The following is a 24,522-nucleotide window of genomic DNA, read 5'->3' as shown; positions in this document are numbered from 1 at the left end:
TCCGATTTTAACCCCTTACCCCATTACCATAACCATATATTTGTTTAATTAAACATGTAAGCATTTTGGCTTCCGGTAAAACTTACCACTCTGTTTTATTTTCGGTAAACTTACTGGGTACTGCAGATTCATGCAGACTGTAGAAGTCCCATAAATACAAAGTTGTGTTGGATAAATGTAATGAAAAGTACAGAAGGGACCAAATTAACAAACACAGCTCTCCCACTTCAGCTACAACGTCACAATGTCCCCATAAAGTAAGCTTCACGTGTAAAGCAAAAAACTTCCCATTCTGAGCAAAGGTTTCCCTTGCTGTGATTTGCCTTCTGCAAACACAGAGGAAACTAGATTCATGCAGGCCATATCAGCAAGGCTCAAAATGGGGAAAAAGCCCACAACAGGTGTAGGGCAGTTGTGTAATCCAACGTGGTGGCAAGCCTTAATATATTCTCAGGACAGCACCCTTTCAGGCCATATTAACACGACAGAAGGCCCCATCAGAGGACAACCCTTATTAAACTACACAGGTGCAACGCATGTCCCTGAGCATTACCCAAGGGTAAGAGACACCAAACTACGGCAACAATGCACTGCAGTGTTTGAGAATAAGCTGAAGGAAGATCTTTAGAGGAAATTGATGAGGGAGAGGTCTTTTGAGAGGAGAGCTATGGGGGTCTGTTGGGCAGATGGAGGGAGCAAGCTACATTGGAGGAGGTGAGATACCACCTGAAAATATTAATTGTGATGTTGGAGGAGTTATATTTAGGAGGTTGGAGGGAGATAGTTACCACTTGGGAGGAGAATTGGAGGAGGTGGCAGAAGGAGAGTACTATTACCATCTGGAATGGAGGATGGAGAGAAATTAGAAGGCGAAATAAAGTTGCCATAACTGAGGAGGTGGGAAGGGAACAGGCACCCCTTCAAAGAAAGCATGTTCGCGCTGGCTTAACTCACATATTTCCACCCAATAATCCAAATTGCATGTGAAGCATCATAGGTAGAGAGAGGGTTATTTCCATACAGCTATGCAGAAATGGATCAGTATACCATCAAAGTAGCCCCATTCCAAAAAGGTGGATGCCGAGGACAGAAACCTGAGGGTTTCTATTGGGTTTTACACAGTGAGACTAATACAGAAAATGTGGTTATAATAGATTTAGTCAGTAAAATGTACGATTAACTTCCTAAAAGTACATCCTCTGGCCTTTCATGGCATGACTTTACAGAACCATTCTCGACCTGCACAATTTACCTTGCCTACTCACGTGACATACAATGCCCCTCTAGCAGATCTTGCCTCACAATCTAATGGTAGATGACTGAGCAGCTCTCTACCCATGTGCTTCCCTGTTGATGCTCTCAGGCCGTTTACCCAGCCTTCATCTGTGGCAGATGAACCAGTAGCAGGGTGGTGTTAGGGCATAACTGGGCAATCCAAAGCCCTGAGCCAAGCCTGACATAATAGATGTACAGCCTTATGGACTCATGGGTGATCGACCAAGCAATGGACACTCACTCCGTGCCACCTCCCTAATCATGGCCAGCCTTACAGAGGCTTCGGTTTGCCCTCTTCTGAAAAAACCTATGCTAGATCCCACACAGCCTAACAACTGTAGGCCCATAACCACTGTACCGTTCCTTCTTAAACTTTTGGATAAAGCAGCTCATACTCAAATCCAACTGCACCTCGAGACTAATTCTGTCTTAGGAAAAAGGGCACGGCACCGAAACTGCACTATTAGATTTAAAAAACCAAATCACTCAAATCCTAGACAAAGGTAAGCCTGCCCTCCTTCTCCTCTTAGACCTCTCGGACGCTTTTGATTTAGTTGACCACGAAACTCTCACCACCCACCTCACCCAAGCAGCCCAATTCTCCAAACAAGCAACCTCATGGATTATCTCATTCCTAGAAGGAAGACTAATGAAAGTTTTCTCAAATACAGCAAATGCAGCACCCAGCACAATTCGCTGTGGAGTCCCTCAGGGCTCATGTACTGCGCCAACACTGTATAATCTTTTCACAAACCTGCAGAAAACTCTCTGCATGCCTTTTGGAGGAATCTGAAAACTTCACTCTTCAACTAATACTCTCCCTCATATCTTCTCATCTACAACCTGCCATTTACCCCACCTCCTTCCTTTAACTGTATATATTGATAAATGTTGTATTTCTATCAAAAACGGTTATATTGTAAATCTGCTGCTACTGTAACTAAGCAAAGCTCTATTCAGGTAACACGCTTCAAATTGTAAACCTGCTGCTACTGTAACTAAGCAAAGCTATACTCATGTAACAAACACCACGTTGTCCTAGGGCTGTTGTGCACTCTACAAGTGTGAACAAATAAATAAATAAATAAATAAATGGCAGCAGCTCATTGCGCCATTAAAAAGAAATGGCTGCGATATAGCTCGACACATGGCTCATCTATGTCCAGGACCTCAGATAATAATATAATATTGTTATTTCTGACATAGAGGACCAGGTCAGTACAGGGCAGACTTTAGCAGCAGGAAGAGGAATTAGTCAGTGAAACAACACTGAAGGAAAGGGAGTCTTCATCAGGGCTGTCCATGAGAGGAACACTTGGGGTAGTAAGGGATTCGCATAGGGAAGTGATCAGGTTATGTAAAGCATCTGAGCATGTGCTTACGGCCTTAGGAGAGCTGCCATTTGTTGGGAAAGAACCAGCAAGGAATGTGACTTCTGAAGGAGACCCTTTGCCAGGTTGGTGGCCAGATAGCCTTGAAGGGTCCCTACTGCTGACTCAGCAGAAGCACACTTGGAACCACTGAAAACCTGCGACTGGAAGACAAAGACCTGAGTAATACATTGGATAATGGAGTGTGGCCAGTGTGAGCATAATCAAAGGACTTTGATAGAACTCTTTGCCTTGCTCACACATCGCCTTTGAAGAATCCAACTTCAAATTTTGTTGTGTAAATAAAGTATGTTTTCTTGAGAACTACCACTTGTGCCAGTCTCTTTGGGCCTCTCACTCATGCTGTCCATGATCTGAGGCATTCGCCCAGTTGCTGACGTAATTTCCCAAGATCGAATTTTTGTCCCCGATATATTAAGGGTGGGCCAGGTAGCTGGTCAAATGTCTATCCTTAGATACAACAGTGAACCACAGGTGTCTGAACATCAGTGTCTTTGAACGCACCTACATCAAAGCCGACTTCCTTCCGTGATGAATGTGTAGCCAAGACCTGTTCAGGCAAGTGCAGCTGCTTCCACTTCCTTTTGTTGAAAAAGAACCACGTTGTGGTGAAATGGTCGACATCTCACAATGCTGTGTCTAGCATGTATCAGGTAGAAACCGTGGCCAGAATAGTGGTGAAATGTGTAGTTTTGCCCTATGAAAAAGGGTGATACATACACATTTCACTTTTAAGTAAATTATGCTTCGGTTCTTTATTTTATGCAATTCTATTTTTTAGAATATTAAATAAATAGCTTTTAAGTAATGATTCTTTCTTAAAAAATGTTGATTTATTGAAGATCCTCAAAAAACAAATGTTTCCCTCAGATGATTCTAGAAGGTAACGTTGTGTTTTGCCTTCATTATATTTTCATTGCACTGCGTGATTACACAATGGGGTTCTCTGGGTGCTTAGAGTCTCTTTCTGGGGCTTTTAGTCCCAAAGATGTAGAAAGATAGGTAGAAGGGATTTGCCTTGAACATCTCTGTGATTGCCTAGTCCAAGCCTTGTGCATACATGTGGTAAATATGACACCAAGTTCTAGCACTCCGTATTGCAAGGAATGAGAACTTTGTATCACATTCATTTTGGTCTCTTTTCAGCATTGTGTCTGGTTTTGAATCGGCCACAATATTGCCTTTTACTACATGACTTTGTATCTGTTGAAAGGACTGACAAGCCAAGGTTTCATGCATGGGGTTAGTCCCAATGCAACCGTCTCTGCGCGTGTGTTAGCAAACTAAGAATGACACGGATTATCCAAATGACCCTCACTGTAGCTGCTGGATTCTAGTGTTTTATTTTTTATTTTTTATTTGGGGTGTTGCAATAACTGTACCTTTCTGATGGTGGGATGATATGGTCTGAGCTTCAGAGTTAATTTCTTTATAGCACGTCCACATGCCCATGTTGCCCATTTATTTTCCTTGGATGTGTTGCACAGACTTTATCTTCCACTCTGATTGTGTGATTATTTTAATTGTGTTGTTTTTGTGGTCATGTTGATGATTATTCATTGTTTGTGTGGCTTCTCTTTTTTGAAAATTCTTATTCGTACTTGATTGCTTCACCTCAGCTACACTTGCTGTCCTATTCCTGATTCCATGCAACGTTTGCCTCACATGTTTGTTCCTAATTATCGGTAAGTTTACATCCTTAGATCTGATGTAAATTGGTCTCATTAACCATGGCACTAATAATGCCTAATAAGAAATTTGAAGTTTAGTGAAGGATTTCTCGGTCCTATTAACTCAGATCATGTTTCCAGATTGTGTTTTTTTTTCTTTGCCAGCCAAAAGGTTCAATATGCAAAAATGTATTGCGCTAATTGTGGACGCTACTTGAATGAGAGGAAGGAGACCTAAACTAAGTGTGACGAGGTGACACGTTGGAGCTTGCATGGTGGGGCTGGGGTACATTTTGGGGTGTGAGCCAATAGCCACCCCATGATGGAGGCCCCTCAGGTGGTAAACAAAGGATCCCTGAGCGCCTCAGACCATCACCAGCCTATGTTAACATGCTCCCCGTAGCAGCTTAAGAGAGATTGGCTGTCTGCCCAGGACAGACCAAGCCAAGAGAGTGAGAAACCTGGGAGGATAGTGAACAGTATGGTGATGGGTCACATGGCCAAAGGACAGCATTTATTTTATTTATTTATTTATGTATTACATTTATGGTATGCCCAAACTCAGGGATATCAAAGCTTTTGTTACAGTGTTACAGGTAGGCAAGTACAACAGGTAAAAATAAAGGTAAGATCCTTTGGCATACTTATCGAATAGTCATGTGTTTACAGACTGTTTGAAGTAGGCATAAGATGGATCATTTCTGATGTGAGCCGGCAGGGAGTTTCAAAGAGCACTGTTGTTAAGGTAGAGTGGGGGCCTCTTTCTGGATGCAGCGGTGGGCAAAGGACAGAGTTTTAAAGTCAATGCAAGCTTTGATGGGCAACCAGTGGACCTCACGCCTTGTTGCTGAAATGTGATCTGATCGGCATAGGCCTATTGCTGCATGCAAGGCTTTTTTTCTATACGAGTTGGAGTTTGTCCAGGTTGGAGGCTGAAGTGCCCATGAGCAGGACATTACAATAGTCCAGTTTGATGAGGATGAGTGCTCTCACCAGGGAAAGGCAGTTGTTGACGGAAAGGAAATATCTGCTCAGAGAGATACCTGGCAGCTGTGGAAGATGCTAATGCATTGATGTGACTGGTCATTGTTAGTTCAGCTTCCAAGAGGACACCCAGAGTATCGATATGCTTCAGGACTGTGACAGTAGCGCCATCAATACAGAAGGAGGAGAAGGATGTGTTGAGATATTTTAGCCAGTAGGGTGAGCCCACAATGAGGAGTTCTGTTTCATCATTGCTGAGACACAGGTTGTGGGAGGCCATGCAGTTTTGAATAGTGCTTTATGTAGATTGTGTTCATGGTAGCAGTATCCTGAGTGCAGTTGCCAGTGTTCGGGATCATTATTAACATGTCATTTGCCGAATTGGAGTAGATGATGCCTAGGGTGTCAAGGAGGTCAAATGGAGGTTTAGAATATATGTTGCAGAGTGTGGGACACAGGCAGGACCCCTTGGCGACTCCAGGGGAGACTGGGATAGGGTCAGCAGCAGCATCACCAATGAACACTCTAGAAGTGCTTTCCCCTGAGGAATGATTTGATCCAGGGTGTGGCCTCAGGGGAGAATTGGAAGTGCATGTTGAGGTGGTGACAGAGGGTGTCATGATTTACCAAGTCGAAAACAGCTCAGAGATGTAGTAGGAGGAGGAAGGCTAGGTTGCCTGAGTCTCTAATGTTATCCATTTTGATTTTCAGGTCCAGAAGGGCTGTGGAATGGCCATGACTAACAGTATAGGGGAGGACAAAAACCTGTGAGGAGCACTTATTAACTACCTCTGATATCCCAGGAGGGGAAAAGAATCAGTTGTGGACTCCAGACTTGCAGGGAGAGACCCCCGCCTGGTTTACCCCCCTTACAGAAGATGTAAGTCCCTGCTGCTTGGGCAGAGATCTCCCTTATACTTGTCAAGAGGAGGTTTTAGTTAAAAGGGATAAGTCTCTGCTCAGAGAGAACTTGTGAGTGTCCCTTAAAAACATTGCTACTTCTATGCAGCGAGAAATGCCTGGTCCCCCTACATCAATTGCCACTGTTACCATTTATAGAGGGATTATTAGTACCCCTAACGTAACTACTACTAGTGCTATCCAGAAGGTTCCTGTTAATTACTCTGCTGTGTTGACTACCACATGTTCATTTCAAAAAGACTTACAAATTGTGCTATATGTTACTGTGATGTATATCACGCACTACTATGATTTATTGGTCGCTAGGCGCACTGGCAGATCTGAAAGGGAGGGTGGGAGTTATACAAAACAGTGTTAGTAGGGAGAGTGGGAAAATGCAAGATAGATTTGCTGCTGTTTTGACACATGAAATTCTGAAGTGTGATGTTTTGTGTACGAATCTGATGCAGAATTAAAAGGTGTTCCCAATAAACATCAACGATTTCAAGCAGAGCATATCATGGCATGCTGACCATGGGATCTAGGAACATTTGTACCAAGGTTATGGAATACTTTGACCAAAGATGTTGTACGCCAAAGGTGCTGGCAATAGCGCACACTCGAATGAATGCAGCAGAGCACAGCTGTATTTCGAACGCGCCCTCTCCAGCTTCGTCAGCATCAAATATTGGCACCCTTTTCTGCTGACAAGAGAACCTGCCCGTCCCGTGGGCCCTTTCCAAATATGTGACACGTCAACGGGGGCTAAGTGCAAAGGCTCGCTTTCTCAAATGTGACCCTGAAAAGGCAAAAAACCACCTAGCGCCATCTTTAAGTGGAACAGTGAGGGTCATTGGGCCTCATTACAAGTTTGGTGGTAGCCTTGCCCGTAAAACCGGCAGGCTGCCAACAAACTTGCAATATTTTCCGGTGCCCGCGAATGGCCAATTACCGGGGCACTCCGGCCCCACCGGACCCGGTAATTGCCCATTTGCAGGCGCCAGAAAAAAGATGCTCCCCATCCCCATTCGGCCCCATCGGGCTGAATAGGAATGGGGAGGTCGGATGCACAAGCACCGTTTATAACGACGCCGGTGCCTCCGACATGCTGTGCTTGCGGGTGCCTTTGTGCCCGTCAGGTTCGACCTGACGGGCAGAAAGGCACCCGTGAGCACAACTCGTAGTTTGCCGGTCTTCGGCTGGGAAAGCATTGAGGAGAGCGGAGAGCGACAGAGAGTGGCTCAAGAGTGGATCGGGCCCAGGCATTCTGATTGGAGTGGCAGCCCTTAGCCCATGTTCACGGCCGGAGCAGAAAGGAGCTGCGGTAAAGGGCGGTAAAAGGTGGCTTCTATAGCAACATTTGCAATTACAATTATACAGCTCCGGTAGCCTCCCGCAATTACCCGCAGGTCACCGCAGCCGAAGTGGCTGCTTGCGAAGGAGTGGCCTGCTTACAATGAGTCAAGTCGAGCGGGGAGTTAGGTAAACTCGACTTCATGGCCAGCTTGCAGTCAGTAGGTGGAAGTAGTTTTCAGTTGGCTGCCTTGAAGATTCTCTTAGGCTTAAAGTGGCATTGCATTGCTTTTAATGGTGCATTGCCTTGTTTGCTGTGAGTGCTTTGCATATCAGCTCTAATATCTTGTTTCCCCGTAGTTTTTTTTTGGTGCTACAGTAATTCCGGGCCCTGGAGTACCAGGCACACGGATTTGTGAGTCAGTCCTTTTGTTTTGTCCATTTTGCTCTCTACTCTCAATGTTTTCTCATTGATTTCAATTAATTTGCACCCAAAGCGACTGCCATAGTGCGTTAGAGCCTGAGCACAGGCACTGCGGCTTGCCGCTCACCCGTCTCCTTGTGTTTTCCGCAGAGCGCGTGGAGGCAAGGGACTGTCCTGGTAATTCGGTGTGAACAGTACTTACGGTCCCACCCTATCCCAGCAGAGTTGGCTTTCTAGGACCTGCCGGATTTGTGTCATAGGGTCCCCTTCATCGCTCCCCTCCCTCATCTTCTTACATTGGTAAGCATCTGTCAATTTTCATTGTCGGATAGATACTTTTTTGCTATGAAGCCCCCCAAACACCATCGCTATGGCTTAAGGAGCGGGATGGGAAGTACCCTCATAGTCCCTCAGCTGTGACTGTTAACACTAAAGACCTTCCGTGCCTTTAAAGCCAAATTATCTCAAGTGGATGGGCAGGCCAAAATCAGTGGCTTTTTTGGGCCCACACTAATACTAGTCGACGATGGATCAAAAGCTGAAAATGTATCGGTGGGCGCTCCCAGTGCTAGTAAAAGTAGACCCTTCACTTCTTCGCTCATTGACATTAATGAATCCCTTTAAATATATGTTGAACACTCCAGAGAAATTAATTAGGGATAGCCACTATTGGCTACTATAACATTATTGGCACCAACCTTTCTGTCAGCCCCAACCTTGAAAACATGCTCTCTGCCTCTGACGAGATATATGGCTGATTGTGATAATGATGCTGTGAACTCTACTCATGGCAGCTCAATGACGCATTCATATTTCAGGGATACTCCCAGTGCTATGACTTTAAATGCTCTTATGTCAAAATTGGATGATCTTTTACTCTTAAGTAGCAAGCTGGCACAGGATCAATGTGAGCCTAAAACATACTCTGGCAATGGTAGATGATGTCATACTGGGTTGTAGCATTGATCTTACTCAAACCGAAACACTGGACCTGGGGGGCCATGGTGGCTCAGAACGGTCACTAGAGGTCCCTGTAGTTCAAGCTCCTCTGGGTGTCAACCAGATGGATCAGCTTCCAGCAGTCGGCACACGGCAGACCCCCCTTGTTACGTTGTCCCACGTATTGAAATCTCTTTTTGCTGGTACTAATATAATTTTGCAGGATCCTGTGACAGTAACTGCAGAAACCGAGTAGCACGCCATAGCTCCTCTTCTGAATGAATTATCGAAGATGAATAGCCCACCTCAGGCTCGCAAAAGTAAAAAACAACACTTAAACCACCAACCCAAGAACATACACCTATTCAGCCGTTGTACTGTTTTACCTTTTGCAACTGCTTCTCAGTCCCCTACTGCCACAACCTAGTACACATTGGTAACTAGAGACCAGGGTGATGCCATTACTAGGCAGGTCGACCTACATGGGTCCACAGATAAATGGCTCTGACCCTCCTCTACTACTGTAGCTTCAACTGTGCCAATGCCAACACGTGTGGCTTCAAATAATGAGAAGTCAGCACCAAAACTTGAGTTTCCATTGAGCGTTCCTTCAGGATCCCTTACTATGGCAATCTGCTCAACGTGACAAAGGGACACACTTTCGTTTCTGACTCCTTGCCCCAATTTGAACACATTTCCTGCACCCTGGAAATTTCCCTACAATGAGTTTGGTAATGTGTCACACTTGGAAAATCTAGTAAAAAATTGAGGAAATGAATCCCAAAACTCTCAGCAATAACTAGTGCTGACATACTACATGTCGAACTCCTAAATTGATCCAGTGCCACAAACTGGGTTTTAATTGAGTCTGTATCACCCGTAGTAGCTTCTCTATTGTACATGTGTTCTAACATACTGCACAATTTGGGGGTTTTGCTAATATTGAGTCACAAGCAAATAAGCAAGATCAATGATGTTGTTAATTCTAGGGGCCCTGTGATTATTCCTTTGGCCATTACTCTATTACTGATCATTTGTCTGAAAGATCTAGCCTGCTGACCACAATAGCAAGTGCTCCGAATTATACACATAGTAAGGAGAGACTGCATGGCGGGACCCAGAAATCCATAACATGAATAGGCAATGACAGGCCAAACACCCAGAATCTGTACAACGGGTTTGCTTCAGAACAGTGTGTGGGTATCTCACTTATACCACAGGACATTTGGCCCAACAATGATTCTCCCAGAGCCAACCCCATGGACCCATTACTCTTTACTAATGTGCAAGGACCCTCGATAACATCCCATGAGGTTGTCTGTGATTTTAATTCTGCGACATTACCTTCATCTTATTTGATTGCACATCTCCAAGGCGGCCTGGATCACCCACTTTGGAAACCTTTATAAGGCAGAAAACTTGGTTTCCAGTACGAAAATTGGTGTTATTTCTGATAAGTGTAAGGTGGGGGACAATGTATCCCTGGTGTTGACCATGCATGACATTGAGGTGTCTCTCATGTCGCAGGAACTGGGGAAAGTGCCTGGGCCAGACATGGCTCCCATTGACTGGTACCGACAGTAGGTGGTTATATTGCTCCCCTATGTAGTAAAACTTTTTAATGCCTTGTTGGAAGCGAATAAAGTTACTTATTCATGGACCCAAGCAATACTTGCCCCCATATACAAGGTGGTGCTGGGACATTTGGATGCATGGAGCCGGGAGTTGGGGCTTTGCACCACCTTCAGGCTGGATTCCAGCACAATATTAGTATGTATTTATTTTATTTATTGTTTGCTTGTTAGGCACTTATACAGCAAGTAAATACTGTTTCAAAGCATCCACAGGGCATCAGATAGGGGAAAGGGGGATGTAAAAATGATCTAAATACATAACAGTATTACTACAGTGGGTGGAGAAGGGGGAGATGAACATACTATGCCTTGTGAGTGTTCCAAGCGTGCAAGTGCAGAAGCAGGGGGAATGGGATAGGTGCTATGGTGCTCATGGGTGAGAAACACATGAAGTGCAATTTAAGGTAAGTGCCAGCCTCCAGGGTTGAAGGTGAGCCGAGGCAAGTGCTGAGAATAGACAGAAGCTGGGGGGGATTCAGTGTGGGAGGTCAGAGCTCAGGGATGCATAAGGGCCCTGAACACCAAACAAGCAACTGTGAGATTAGCAGAGGAGAGTGGGGGGGAAGGCGGAGGTAAATAGGAAAGTCTTGAGGAGCTTCTGGAATTTAAGACACTCCTGCTCACGACGAAGAGGGAGGGGGAGGCTATTCCAAAGAAGGGCGCCAGCTGAGGAAAAAGATAAACCTCCTGCCCTCTGTTTAGCTAAATGTTTTACACATAAATAGTTGGTGCCAGAGGAGCGCAGGGGTCTATTGCGGGGCAATATTGTTCTTTGAAACACTTGTGTAGAAGTGCATGATAAATAAACAATAAATCAATATTTAGTAAGAAAGAATTGCAGATAGTGTGGTCCCTTGCCCCAGAAAGCCTTGTGGATGATACAGAGGGATTTGAATTTAATTTGTGAAGCAACTGAGAGCCAGTGAAGACTTTTAGGGTAGAGGAGATGCAATCCCTGGGCTTGAGGCCAAGAATAAGTCTTGCTGCCCAATTTTGAATTAGCTGGAGAGGACGCAGAGTGGAAGAAGGAAGATTAAGAAGGAGACTATTGCAATATTCAAGCCTAGAGAAAACCATGGCTCGGGTAACATTGAGCTTCTGGGGGAAGGTGAGAAAAGGTAGAATTCCTTTGGGAAGGAAGAGCTGAAAGTGGGACTTCTTGGCAACGTGCTGAGTGTGAGAGAGGAAGGAGAGAGGAGTCGGAAATAACTCCATGGCTTCTGGCTTCAAAGTTGGAGAGCCCATGGAAAAAGTCCTGAGTGAAGGGAAGAAGTCGGGAGCAGGGGTCCCAATGGGACGGACCCCGTTTTGCTGTCTTTGAGGCAGAGATCATTGGAAGTGCAGCAGGCATGGATGGCAGAGAGGCAGTCGGGGATGATGAAAGGTGCAAAAGTGTCAGTAGGAAGTTTGAAGAAGAGTTGTGTGCCATCTGCATAACACTGGAAGTTGGGTGAGAATGAGGAGATGAGGAGTGCATTCTGAGAAAGGTAGATGTTAAAGAGCCAGGGTGAGAAGCTTGAGCCCTGGAGGACACCACAAGAGGAGAGGGAAGTAGGAGACGAAAAGGTGCCAAAGAGGACTTGAGAGGAGCAGTCAGTAATGAAGGGGGTCAGCAGGTCCAATGCTCGCTCCGAGATAGCAAGTGTGTCATGGAGCATTTGTATGTATGAGGATGTAGTGGTTGACTGTGTCAAATGCAGAGGAGAGATCAAGAAGGATGAGGATGGCTGGACAGTTGGAATCCAGGTATGCAAGCAGTTCTTCACAGGTGTTCAGGAGAGAAGTTCCAATGCTTCTGGATGCTCAGAATCCAGATTAATGGTTGTGCATGGAGACCACCAACAAGTTCAGTGTGACAGTTGATTTTAGACATGGCCAACTTCTCCAGCAGGTTCCCCAGGAAGGGGGTGATGGAGGAGATAGGGCGGTAGTTGGCTGGGCAGGTAGGGCCTGCTGATGGTTTTTTAAGGAGGGAGTGCAGACAGGAGTGCTTGAGGGAAGAAGGGAAAGAACCAGTAGCAGAGGAGTGGTTACAGAGATCAGCAAGTGCAGGGGCAAGAGAGCCAATGTTCTCCTTGATGGTTATCAAAGAGCAAGGGGAAACCTGTTTGGAAGAGACCTTCATGGAGCGGACAATTCTGCTGACTTCAACAGCTGAGACAAGGGCGAAGGAGGAGAAAGAGGAGGGAGAGAGGTCAAGGGAGGCAAGGGGTGAGGGATGGGATTGGAGAGTGTGTAACAAGGCTGTTCAGGATGTCCTGGGTTGTGGTGGTGAAGTGAGTGGCAAGTGCATTGCAGAGGGCCTGAGAGGGAGTAGGGAGGAGGATACTACGGAAGGGTTGGCTAGTTCCCTGCAAATTTTGAAAAGTTGAGCCATGTTGTTGGATGCGCCAGATACCCGTGCCTGAATGTGGGCCCTTTTCTTGGCACGGATAGCAAGTCTATATTGCCTTTGGAGCAGGTGGCAGGCCAGTTTGTCAGAGGGCACACCTGAGGTTTGCCACTTCTGTTCCGCAGCTCTGCACCTTCTTTCAGGGCTGCAAGTTTGGAGTCGTACCAGGTGTTGCGCTTAGAGGCGGGTTTCAAGTGGACCCTCATGTCAGGGGCAAGAATGTCCAGTGTGTTGGTCATCATGGGCGTAGGACATGGGGGCATGGGGGGAACAAATCCCCCCATAATTTTAAGTGGGGAGATATAATAGCTTTTATCCCCCCCAGAATTTGTACCGTAAAATAAACACATTCTAGTGTGTTGTGTGGCTATTTTCCATGTTCAGAATCGAACCCTGGTTGTCCCAACTGTGGGCGAGAAGCTTGGCTGCAGTGCCATGTGGAGCTGCTTGTAAATATGCTGACAGATGTCAGTATCACGTTCTGCTTCTGCAGGCGCCTGTAGTTCCACAGTTGGCCTTGTGCGACCCCATGACACTGTCTTGCTTAAGCAAGCTGCTCTTGTTTGCCAGAGATGTCGGAAGGGCGGGGGCAGGATCAGGATCATTGTGACCACGCAATGAAAATATCACAGTAGCACTGCCGCTCGCCTGGAAATGTTCAAAATAATATTTAAAAAATGGTGCAATTTCTTTCATGTGGCTTCTTTCCAAACTCCAAACTGTACATTTCCACTTTAAATCACTTACATGACACAGATACACCCAATTTTAGTACATTAAGCGATCCATAGACATGCTGTACCGTACAAGCCTGCCAGGGTAGCTCAGCAGGTTGACAGACCGATGCTGAGATGTTATATATTCAAAACTACAGGTTGTTAATCGTATGACTTTTTGCAATGCCTCATAAAAAAAAGTGTTATCAAATGTGTTTGGCCAGGGTATGGGTTCGGTTGACTGGTTGCATGCTTATATTCAGGGCAGAGGTGGGGATATTTCTGCCCTTGTAGTGAAAATCAAATGTTGCCACCCATGAACCCACTGTTTAATTTCCTAAAAACTGCTGTCAGCACAACAGAAGCATTTATTTGTGATTAACCAGTTTGACAAGCATATAGCATCTTTATAAATATAACCTGTGCAAAAACACAGAGGGGCACACAAAATGACAGTATATGTGTGGTGTCTCACAAAAAAAACATTTCAAAGAAAACTAGTGAACGCAAGCAGCATTTTTCATTTTGGAAATTACTTTTGTTTTTTTTCTGGAAGTGTGAAATGCACATTTGGAAAACAATAGTGTGCCTAGCATGTAGAAAGCTTGCATAAAATGCAAAGGAAGGAGCACACAAATTACAGGATATGTGTGTGGTAGTCCAACAAATATCTGTCTTTTTGAGACAGCTACTAATAAATAATATTGCAACAAAGAGGTTCTTGAAGTTTTTAATATAATCGTGAAGGCATATGTTATTCCATCTTTTAATAGAGGGGAAATAATGAGGCCAAAAAAATATTGGTAAAAATGTGTAGGTTTATAAATATCTCCACCCCGAAATCACCCGCTAGTAAGCTTTCCACTGTTGGCCTCCACTACAAGTAGCTCTAGCTAACGTAAAGGTTGAAGATGCCTGCTCTAGTGCCTTCACCTCAATGTCACGTTTGTGTGTCTCATTCCTGTGGGGCCATAAAACACCTCACTGGGTCTAGGACAAGAAGGGCCCTGCCCTTTCCCTGCAGTAACAGAGCACGCCGGGTCTTCTCTCTTCTACACAGTACACACAGTGCCAGAACACACACACCTTTTCATCCAGTGTCTTTGTTGCTGTAGTCCTGGGTCAAGGGCTGTGGCGACAAAGTGGGCGCATTGCTGACTGCCCCCCATTCACATTCACTCTATCTTCCTTGCTCGCATGCAGTGGCAGACCACACCATATTTTTACCACCGCATTCAGTGCCCCAGCAAAACCCATCTTTCTTTCCACAATGCATACAGTGCCAGCACACAAACCATATAACGTTCTTCCCCAAAGCATGCAGTGTTAGATCACCCAGACTCCCCAACATAATGCATGCAACGCCTAAAGAAAGCACCCCCAGAACCCACGCAACCTAGCTCACTTTAAAACTTGCATGCAGTGATGAAACACAGCCCATCTACTTCACTGCACCCCGCTACACGCACTGTGTGAAGACACACCTTTCTCTCCCCCCATCAAGCGCATGTAATGCCAGAACACACACCCCTCTGACTTGTTAGATATTTTGTGTAGATTTGGGGTCTGTTGGTATTTTCTTACCGCCAAAAATAATGGTAGTTTGGCAGTGACTACTCCTTGCATTTAGATTGAGTTTGGCTTTATTTCCTTTCAGTGACCATTCCTTATTACATTATATGGGATCAGTTAGTGGTATACATTATTGTTGGTGGTATTTTGGTGAGCATAATTTTTCTGTTTTACTTGTGGCCCCAATATGCACAAAACTCTTCTTTTTCTTAGACTGTTCTTGTGATCTATAGAGAACTTGGACTTAACATTCAGAAACACCACAGTTTCACATATAGCATTCTCAATAACCTGTGGTATTATCATTAATTTATATACATTAGTGAACTATGTTTCCATAGGCCTCTTTGCTGGTTCATGTACACCCAGCAATGTCTTTTGTACTAAATTCCACCCAGACACCACACACTGAGTGGAAACACGCATGCAGCTATTTATAATTGCTAGTGCTATTATTCCATCTGCATGGGAAACATGACACACGTATTACCTAAAAAAAAATCTTCCCCCTCCCCCGAAATATTATCCTAAATGCACCAATAAAAGACAAAAGCAAAAACACTCTACAAGGTTCGTGTCCATAACATTTGTATTATAAACAGTTGCATTTCAAAATAATACCTTACCCTTCTTGCTGCCACCTAATCTAACAAACAGAAGAGAAAGCAATTGCAGCAATAAAACGAAATTCACTCCACATTATTTGTAACAATAAGAAGGAAAAATTACAGCGATAGAACAATATTCACTTTGCAACATTATGGCGTGGCAATTAAACACAGGGGATTCCCTATTGCTACTCTCCCTGCCTGATATTTATAGAAGGTCATCCCTACAGCACACAACCTCAATTCACTTGGATAATTACCAGATATCTGTAGCTCTCCCACACGCAACCTCCCTTCGCTCAGCTACAAGGAATGGGCCCAGGGTTGTCCTTGTAATCTTGAAGTTTGAAGTGCACAGCGAGAGCATGCAGTTCATCTGCAGTTCTCAAGCTGGTGCTAAGTGAGACTAGGAATGCCTCTTCATAGCCCAATCTCTGATGGTCTGTGTCAGCAGCTCAGCAAAAAGCAAACTGAACTTTTTTTCTGTCAGACTCTTCCAGCAAACCTCTGTCTCGTCCCCCTCTGCCTACGTGGAACCACTGCAGACACTCTGCACCAATCAAATTACAAAGTCTGTATCATCCTTCCTTCCACAATAGCTCAATTTTTCCAGTAAGAAACTGTAGCTAAACTAATTTCCTGCATGCAGATTTTGTTTCCTGCAAACACAGTGAACAGAGAGAGAAATAAAAATCCAAATGCACGTTTAAAATGAATCTCACAGCATGTCTTTCTGCCTCTTTTCCACATAGAGATTACATTATAATGTTATTGAGTTAGTACTAGTGTTAGTATTTGTTAATTAAGTCAGTCAATTAGACAGCTAATGTAGTCTCCTGTGAATGAGGCATTTCAAGTAAGAGAAAAGAAAAAAATAATATTCTGGTATACCTTTAAACCTGCAGCCTGTCTCCATTTGCATATCCATATGTTATGCTAGCAACATAGGGCTGGCTATATTTGCCACATTATTGCTGTCAATAATGTTATCACTTTCAGTGGCGCTGTACTCCAAGACACAATAAATTATACTACAGACTCCTTTCACCCTAATGCCCCATTTCAGGCCCTGCCTCCTCCCTTCAACCCTTGGCCACAATGTATGCACTGCCATACAAGGTGACTTGCCCACCGCTCCCCGCTGTATGCAGTGCTAAAGGGGCACCCGTGTACCTTCAACCCCCCCTTCCACTGCAGTGGTGCCACCCTTGCCCCTCCCCGGCACTCCATCGCCTCTGCATGTGCCATTGCCACCGATGCCCCCACTCCCTCGGCCGGTCAATGCTAGGGTACGCTCTTTGTTGCCAGGCCGCTGTGTCAGTGTTGCTGTCCCTTTTTGGCCACATCAGTCACCATGCCGACACTCTGTGTCGCCTTCTGTGAGATATTTTTGGAAGCTTTTTGATAACAAATTATTCACCTTGAAAGATGAGCCTAGTTCCCCTTGTGGCGATATTTTAGCGCTTTTGTATATTCCTGGCACTATACAATACTCAGTCCAATATTTGGAGAACCAGCATACACTGTCTCGTACACACTGGGGGCGATACACGGCCGGGAGAGAGAAGGGGGGAGGGGATAATGGAACTACAGCACAGCGCTGGTAGGTGGAGGGGGTGCCACATAAGATTGAAATGCGTGCATTTCTTATGCTGTCGTTGAAGGGCACAGCTCGGGGAGTAGAGGCAGTCACGTGTTAGGTGGGTCGGGTACGTCCATGTATCTTTCTGCAGGCAGTAAAAGAAAAACTGATGAATAACATTCCAGAAGTATTATAGATGCTGGTACTTCAGAGACTGTGCTAGGGCTGTGGTAGTTACATGTTGGGACTGCCTACATAACCTTCTGTTCCTCTGACGGCGTTCAAATGTCTGCCACAGAATTGTGTAATGTATGAATGTGTGGGTTTTATAAAGCGTAAACCTATGTGGAAAGAAGCCCCTGTACGTAGGGGATTCACCCAGGTGGCCATTATTAAGCACTGGTCCCTCTTAAAGACCAGTAGAGAAGAGTAGTCAATCACATGTCACATGTGCCCAAAGGAGCCCTTTATCTCGCTTAGAACAGTATAATGAGAGACATTGAAATGGGGAAGATTAACATGTGCAGGCTTCCTACGAGCCCTTTATCTCGCTTAGAACAGTAAAATGAGAGACATTGAAATGGGGAAGATTAACATGTGAAGGCTTCCTACAAGGTAGTACTTAAGGCCATTCTCAAATGGTGCCGACTAGAATGGCTTCATTGCGCCCCTGACAAACTGGTCAAAATATAATAAAGTTTTCTCCAAAATGTATTTACGCAAAGTGCAAAATGTAAGCCCCACACCTCTCACATCAACCTCGTTTGCGGGTGCCACCCTCCTTGAGATCAGCTTCAGCCTCATGAAAAACCAAAGGTTTTTCATAATCTAGAATAGGGTAGGCCGACTAGTAATCCCTCATTACCGCCAGAATATATGTGATCTAATTTGCTTTTATTGGGATCACCACTACCAACATCTGAATTCGGCCTTCTTGAAGGGTCAGGTGGTTTAGCTGTCCCTGGAACACCAGGTAAGTATCTGCAGCGTGTAAAATATGATGGCAGTTTGCAAAAGTTAAAGTAGACTGTCTGCACACTTCTGCTGTGGTGCCCCGTGCCTGCGCATAATGAACGTGCCCAGGTCAGGGGACAAGCTGCACGTGCTCTGCCTGCGCAGTGCACTGCTGCGCAGCCTCAGCCTTTGTTTTTCCTGAACGAAGGAGAAGCCAGGCAGCAACACATGCTCCAGTGACTCTGTGACAGCGTGTGTTATTGAAGGAGACAGAGTGAGACAGACTCCTAGTCCGACTGCGACTCGACCTCCACCTGAGTCCTCAGCTACCGTAAGGTAAGTCAAGTGGTGTGGCCCTCCTCTCCCAGGTGCAGGGTGGCATGGGGAGGATTTATTAGAGGGAATGTGCCATTGCCAATGTCAGGTATACAGTTTCTAAGCATGCATGGTGCATTGCAAAACTGATCAGGAATCCTTGCCTCTTAATGTTTCATCATGAAACATTAAGAGGCCAGGATGCCCTGATCAGTTTGCAATGTGCCACACGTGTTTTGAAACTGTACATCTGACGTTGGCACACTTTCATGAATTGAAAAACCTGAGGCCCTGCCGCCCTCAGGTTTTTCAATTCATGAAAGTGTGCTCCTGCCAAAGAGGAACATTGCAATGGAATGGCTCTTCCTTACTGATTATCACACTCAGCCCCTTGTCTCACCTGTTTGTCCTTTGTGTCGTTTTCTTCTTTGGAGATCTTTCTTTCCTGGATGTCCAGGACTTGTACAGGTACGGGCGGGTCTCCTCCGCTTCCAGTGTGATGACTGAGACCAGCCTCGGGGAGTTGGGAGTTCAGAATTCCAGGAAGGTAAGAGATGGGCTGTCAGTGTCCGGGATGAATCTTGGAACCAGGAAGGGGTTTGTAATACTCGCAGAGAGCAGGAGACTGGCAGCGAGCATGGAGGAACAGGACAGTGGTCCGGGAAGGAAGAGGAATGAGCGTCCCTCAGGCTGAAGGGTAAGGACAGCACTATAGAACACCAGGAAGGAATTAGGAGCCGATAACATCGGATAAGTAGCACAGAAAGGAGGGAGGTAGCCACAAACACACTTGCCGAGAACTGGGAAGGGTAGTGTTGAGATGCGCAGAGCCACGGGGGCGTGTCTGTTTTCTAGGAATCAACGGATCTTGTGCAAACACTAGTCAGCAGCGTTTCTGTGGCGCTGGCCATGTTGGGAGGATAGCAGATCCAACGCTGTGGTGCACAATAGACCATGAAGTCCAAAAGGGGTGGAAACGGCGAATAATGACACTGATGGGCAGCCAGGGCTCACATTTAAAGGATAGTTCCGGGACTTTTTTTTTATTGTCCCTACGGTTCGGCCATGTGTTTTTAAGCATAAATCGGTAGATCGTAGAAAACTTTCCTATGGACCTTACCCGACTTTTCGTCCATTAACGCACTCGAAATCAGCCGCCATTTTGTCATAATCCTATCATTTCCCCCCATCGACCTGGCTCACCTGCTTTTGCGGCACTAAATCAAATCCCCCGCCCCTGAAACAGACTTTATCAAAACATTCATATTCCCCGCCTCTATCCGTGACGTGACTGTGCTGCGTAGGCAAACGCGCCCAGGCGTCTTCTACACGACTCCACACAGAACCCGGAAACCAACACAGATCAGCTCACAACACAGCGCGCCACAATTCGGAATATGAAACTGTACTTTTAAATCAAACCGCAAGATTGTAAATTTGGTAAAGTACATTTATTTGACATCAAATGTTTAGAGAATATTCAGCGATTTGCATTTTTATTTGCTCACGTTCCAAAAAGTTCGTTTTGAGGCACGCGATGTTCCTTTGCTGTACACAGGGTCTTAGATCATCTCACAATACAGCGCCACAATTTGGAATATGAAACTGTGGTTTAAAAGCAAACGGCAAGATTGTACATTTGGCAAAGTACATTTATTGGACATCAAATGTTTCGAGAATATTCAGCGATTTGCATTTTTCTTTGCTCTCGATCCAAAATAGTTCATCTTGAGGCAAGCGATGTTCGTGTGCAGTACACAGGGTGTTGGTTTACGATAAAATAAGCTCTTCGGTCGCACTGATAATCGCATGGCTGTTCCAACAACGAGGCACTAGGCCACCACAACGGTCTGTATGTTGCATCTAGCCGTTAGTACCGCGTAAGGGCATACTTGTACTTGGCGATCGTCCCATAAAATGGTCAGGGTGGTAACGTTGTTCACGCGGAGAAGCAACTGGCGGTTGTAAAAGCCATCCGCCGGTGTCTGGTACTCGTGACACATACAATAATGAAGGATGTACCTGTTTTAAAAACATAAAAAATGAAATTAGTCTCACCATCAGATCTTTATTAAAATTATTCATTTTATATATTAAGTCGGGAAATGATTTCATAGCTAGGACAGTGCAACTGGGTATTATACGTCAAGGGGGGCTGTAGGATACTGAGACAGTCCCCCAGTGCAGGGGTTGACAGGGAGGCAGTGCAGGTGGAGAGTCGAAGGGCCCAGGACCGAGGTCGCAGACAGTGGACCAGTTGTAGCAGGGGAGAGGGAGAGAGAAAGCAGAAGCAAAGAGGAAGGTTTTGAGGTGCTTCCGTAAAAGGAGATGGTTCTCCTCAAGATAGTGCACGGTACAAAACAATATGCCACATAGAACGAACAAGTACAACTTAACCCGTCTTTAAAGCTACTGTATAGTAATTAAATTGCGGTATAAACTCATCTAAAGAGTTACTTACATTATATTTTCATTTTCCATTGTGTCTGTGCGTAGGGCAGCCCCGAAATACCACTCCTTCTATGCCAACGTTATTTCTTCTAATGAACGAACATTAAATGGCTATCGTTTCTGAAATTTTATTCATTATCGTTTCTTACGTTATTGCACCACACCCCCAAAAAGAAGTCTTTCGGGATGGTCCCGGCCTGTCAAGGTCAAATAACAATAGAACCTTATACTGAGTTGTGGGCCATTCCGGCACCCGAGCAAAAAATCAAAGCAGCTGACCTTCACTTTGAACGAGCACACATTCCTAGTTAGCTACATTCAGTGTAAGGCCATCTCACAGGACTTGAAATTTACACTCTATCTTTGCATTTTGTCTGCGTGCTTTGCAGCCCCAGAGAACCATAAATACAGAGACATTCTATATTTTTTGAAAAATGATTTATATTACTGTTTGGTTTAATTTAATGCGCAAATGAACAAGGTTGGATAGACACATTGCATGTACACTGAGCAATCACTTTTATTTACACAATACATAGCTACACATATTCAATGGGCCTGCGACATGAGGAGACTCGAGAGCAAAGTCACAGGTGACACCCGGGTGGTTTGCACTACTGCACGTTGAAGGGAGGGGCAAGGGTGGAGAGACACATTGCATGTACACTGAGCAATCACTTTTATTTACACATTACATAGATACACATATTCAATGGGCCTGCAACATGAGGAGACTCGAGAGAACAGACAATCAAATTACAATCATTTAAACCGTGATGTGTATTTCTCAATGAGCTCTGCTTTAGGTGGACATGGAACAGAGGCAATGTTGGGTGGCAATGCAGTTGTCCCCTGCACAGGTTCGTTCACAACTCCATGTATGTGCCTATCTAGGACATCAACAATAAGTCTTTCAATAAACTCATATTGCATATCCTCAAACACTGGTTTGATCACCCATTGTTTACTTCTTTTAGTGAAGGCCTTATTGTAGCGAAGCGTCCCTAAAGTTCCGGTCGTCCTACTTTGTTGACGGCCAACATTATGGTTATGTGCCAAGACCGCTAGAAGAGTCCGATTTATCATGCCCTCCATGCCAAAATGCAATCGTTTTGGCCTGTACTTTAGGCACATATTGTGGAACACCTCCAAATCTCCTGTGTGGCAGAATTCCGTGAGTCCCCTCAAATCTCTTGATATAGTTTTATCAAATACAATCTTTTCAATGGCTTTGTGAGTGGGTGATGAAGGAATCAACCACTTCTTCTTCCGTGCCTCCTCTGTGGACAAATGGCCATGTTCACAATTGTGGAAATGTTGGTTTGTGGTCCAGCGGTGAACATTGCTACAGTGTAGCATTACTGACCGCCATTTTTCCAGTAGAATTTCCAACGACCCTCCACATGTTTTTGAGCTCCACCAAAGATGGTTGCTGATTGACTTGGACCACTGTGAAATACCTTGCATATCTTTTTTTTTTACCTGCAGCCGACATTTTTTTATTGATTATTTTTGCAAGATGCCAAACGTCAAATTGGTGATTTATATTTTTGTACTCTTCTCTCATTGTTTTGGCAATTGAAACGTGTCTGTCCGTGGCTATCAGGTCGATCACCATTCCCCGCGATTGTAGTTCTTGCAATGATGCTACAAAGCCAACTTTCTCCATGGCCACTGAGGATGTACTTTGTGACACCTGCACGACCACCGAACTCACAATTTTCTTACTTTCCATGTCCTGAAAGTGGTAGGTGCAGTACTTGGCTGAAAATCCTGGGCTGTCGCACTGTCCATCACCGGCTAGCCTGAACCGTTTGCCCGCGAATGTACTATCGATAGACATTTTTTCCATTCTCCAAGCTTCGCTAATGGCTGGAAATAGATAATCGGTTTGGTATTTGTAGAACTGAGTTTTCGCAATGAAATGGATTCCCACAAACTGAAAGAAAGACTCTAACTTTTTAAAACTTGAACCACTAAAAAGTGCAGCCGCTGCACAAAGTAGATTGCCTGCTGGCAGTTGCCCCAGCATGGGTTGTGCAGACCATGAGAAAGGATGATATTTTGTACAGGTGGCATGTATTTTAAGGTTAATGCCTCGAATTGCACGAGTCACATTAATCAATGGCTCCCCACATACTTCCCCACCAACCGAATGCCCACATTTCATCCGAATAATAATATCAATCAAACAACTATCGAATACAATGAATTTGGCCTCTTTCCTTATACTGTCACTCTGCATCCCAGCTGGTTCGGCCTGTAACGTTGAGGACATGTCACTCACATGAAAGGTAGAATCTCTGATATCGTCTTCCGCTGTGTTCAGTGATATTGATGGTGTTTCATTGTCGTCCACTTCATTCTCTTCCATTGCAACATCTGTTCCTTCTCCGGCGATGGGTGAATAAAACAATTTCTTCAACTTTCTCGCGGTCTTAGTTTTTGCGGGTGTGGATTCTGTGAATTGATCTCCGACTGCATCCGAACTACCAGGAGGACATTCACTATCAATGGCTGGTGGTGGTATAGCTCCGTTGTCAATCACTTCATATTCATCCCATTGGCACGATGCATCTCCAGTCTCAAGTCCCTGCCAAAAGGTTTGACAAGCAACATCTCTCGTTCGCTTCACTGTCTGTGTAGATCTAGTTCGTACACCCACTCGCAACTAGAGGACAGATTGGAAAAGGGATGTTCAGTTTAAACACAACTTACAGTATTGAACTATTAACAGTGAAAAACAACATAATATAGTGACCAGGACACTAACCTTCTTTTGCTTTCTTTTCTTTGAAACTTTCTTGCCTCGAACTTCAACATCAGGACGCTGTTGCTCCGACTCGTGTGTGCATGTCTCCACTTCCTCTTGCGCTGCAACGACTATATTTTCATGATAAGCACATCCATCACGCACTGACGCTCCATCGACTCCCTGAAACATAGAACTTTCATTAGTATGTATAATAATATTGAAAACACAAAATGTACTTGGGGACCAATACCCACGTACATCTCAATAGCAAAACACGAATGAACGCTTTGTGTAGAACATTCAAACGACAATTATTCACGCATTGTTGATCTAGTTAGATGGAACTGTCAAGATCCATACCTCGGGCTCCTCATAGACTTCCATTGATGATATTATTGAAGATGATGCTTCAGTAACTCCCTGAAACACAGTCATTGCATTAGTATGGTTTTCTATTTTGTTAAAAAGAACATAAACTTTGTGCAGGCGTCAACGGCTCATCTAAATAGACCTGCACAAATGATCAGTTGTCTAAAATAAATAATGGATATCTAAATATGATTCGATTTGCTCGATCGTTGGAAGTGTCACCACCCAGAGATGTGCATCAACTACTAGGGGTGATGTTCTTGTAGAAAAAGCTCTGTCATCTCCCTGAAACATAGCA

Source organism: Ambystoma mexicanum, chromosome 9 (assembly GCF_040938575.1).
Source record: "Ambystoma mexicanum isolate Mex_15411 chromosome 9, UKY_AmexF1_1, whole genome shotgun sequence".
Classification (NCBI taxonomy): Eukaryota; Metazoa; Chordata; class Amphibia; order Caudata; family Ambystomatidae; genus Ambystoma; species Ambystoma mexicanum.
The sequence above is the reverse complement of the archived record's forward strand: the minus strand, read 5'-3'. Positions refer to the sequence as shown.